The following is a 2,751-nucleotide window of genomic DNA, read 5'->3' on the forward strand; positions in this document are numbered from 1 at the left end:
GGCCAGCACAGGAATCTTGGTCAAAGCACCACTGGACTTCAGATCAAAGCAAGACAGCTTAATTTCTAGAGCACATTTCCTAACCAGAGGCAATTCAAAGTGCTTCACATAGGCAAAGAAAAACAGTAACAGCATTAAATATTATAAGCATTAAAACCAGATCACTGCTTACTAAGGATGTCAGGGCCCTGCTGGGTTTGGATTCTGTAGGTAACTGGGAGCCAGTGTAAAGATTTAAGAACAGGAGTGATTTGCTCAATTCTCCTGGTTCTGGTTCAAACTCTCTGAACGAGCTGAAGTTGTCTAACAGTCTTTTGGGGAAGGCTAGACAAAAGACCATTACAACAGTCCAGCCTGTTGGAGACGATAGCATCAGTGAGTTTCTCAGGACATGAGACCTCAGAGTTGTACTATTTGTTCGAGATGATGAAAAGCTGATTTAGTTGTGGCCTTGATGTGACTGGTGAAGTTCAGGTCTGAGTCAATTATGACACCAAGATTTGTAACTTGAGTTTTTGTCTTCATAGTTCTACAATCAAGCTGATCAATAACTTCGGTCCTTTCGTTCTTGCTACCAAAAGCAATAACTTCAGTCTTGTCTGTAACTGAAGGAAATTTGATTGCATCCAGGTATTTACAGTGCCTTGCGAAAGTATTCGGCCCCCTTGAACTTTGCGACCTTTTGCCACATTTCAGGCTTCAAACATAAAGATATAAAACTGTAATTTTTTGTGAAGAATCAACAACAAGTGGGACACAATCATGAAGTGGAATGAAATTTATTGGATATTTCAAACTTTTTTAACAAATAAAAAACTGAATAATTGGGCGTGCAAAATTATTCAGCCCCTTTACTTTCAGTGCAGCAAACTCTCTCCAGAAGTTCAGTGAGGATCTCTGAATGATCCAATGTTGACCTAAATGACTAATGATGATAAATAGAATCCACCTGTGTGTAATCAAGTCTCCGTATAAATGCACCTGCACTGTGATAGTCTCAGAGGTCCGTTTAAAGTGCAGAGAGCATCATGAAGAACAAGGAACACACCAGGCAGGTCCGAGATACTGTTGTGGAGAAGTTTAAAGCCGGATTTGGATACAAAAAGATTTCCCAAGCTTTAAACATCCCAAGGAGCACTGTGCAAGCGATAATATTGAAATGGAAGGAGTATCAGACCACTGCAAATCTACCAAGACCTGGCCGTCCCTCTAAACTTTCAGCTCATACAAGGAGAAGACTGATCAGAGATGCAGCCAAGAGGCCCATGATCACTCTGGATGAACTGCAGAGATCTACAGCTGAGGTGGGAGACTCTGTCCATAGGACAACAATCAGTCGTATACTGCACAAATCTGGCCTTTATGGAAGAGTGGCAAGAAGAAAGCCATTTCTTAAAGATATCCATAAAAAGTGTCGTTTAAAGTTTGCCACAAGCCACCTGGGAGACACACCAAACATGTGGAAGAAGGTGCTCTGGTCAGATGAAACCAAAATTGAACTTTTTGGCAACAATGCAAAACGTTATGTTTGGTGTAAAAGCAACACAGCTCATCACCCTGAACACACCATCCCCACTGTCAAACATGGTGGTGGCAGCATCATGGTTTGGGGCTGCTTTTCTTCAGCAGGGACAGGGAAGATGGTTCAAATTGATGGGAAGATGGATGGAGCCAAATACAGGACCATTCTGGAAGGAAACCTGATGGAGTCTGCAAAAGACCTGAGACTGGGACGGAGATTTGTCTTCCAACAAGACAATGATCCAAAACATAAAGCAAAATCTACAATGGAATGGTTCACAAATAAACATATCCAGGTGTTAGAATGGCCAAGTCAAAGTCCAGACCTGAATCCAATCGAGAATCTGTGGAAAGAACTGAAAACTGCTGTTCACAAATGCTCTCCATCCAACCTCACTGAGCTCGAGCTGTTTTGCAAGGAGGCATGGGCAAAAATTTCAGTCTCTCGATGTGCAAAACTGATAGAGACATACCCCAAGCGATTTACAGCTGTAATCGCAGCAAAAGGTGGCGCTACAACGTATTAACTTAAGGGGGTTGAATAATTTTGCACGCCCAATTTTTCAGTTTTTTATTTGTTAAAAAAGTTTGAAATATCCAATAAATTTCGTTCCACTTCATGATTGTGTCCCACTTGTTGTTGATTCTTCACAAAAAAATTACAGTTTTATATCTTTATGTTTGAAGCCTGAAATGTGGCAAAAGGTCGCAAAGTTCAAGGGGGCCGAATACTTTCGCAAGGCACTGTAAGTATTACTTCTTTCTACTCCCTTGCAAGCATGTAATGACTAAGCATTATCAAGAGAAATTTCTATTTTTTTTTTTTTTGGTTGTATATGGTAATTTGTTTGGTTGTTTTGTGTTACATGTTGATTTCCTTTTTTTCTTTTTCTCTCTTTTATTACATGCTTGGAATAAATAAATAAATAAATAAATAAAATTTGATTTGATTCTTATTTACGGGGCTGCTCACTTCTTCTTCTAACAAAAAAGATGAGTGTCTGCTTCAGCCAATTTACATTAGAACTGTTAAAAGCCACTCAGACTTCCAGAGAAGTACCAGCTAACTGCTTTGCACTGGTGTGACTCACCCGATTCTCTGTAGGTGCTGACGTGATCTAACATGCTTTCATAAGCACATGCTGTACACAGTGATGCAATATGTTTATGACATGAATGTCTCATACAAATGTGCAGGTTCTTAGAAATGTCCCGTGCACTGTACACAAA

The sequence above is a fragment of the Monopterus albus genome, unplaced genomic scaffold (assembly GCF_001952655.1).
Source record: "Monopterus albus unplaced genomic scaffold, M_albus_1.0 scaffold251.1, whole genome shotgun sequence".
Lineage (NCBI taxonomy): Eukaryota > Metazoa > Chordata > Actinopteri > Synbranchiformes > Synbranchidae > Monopterus > Monopterus albus.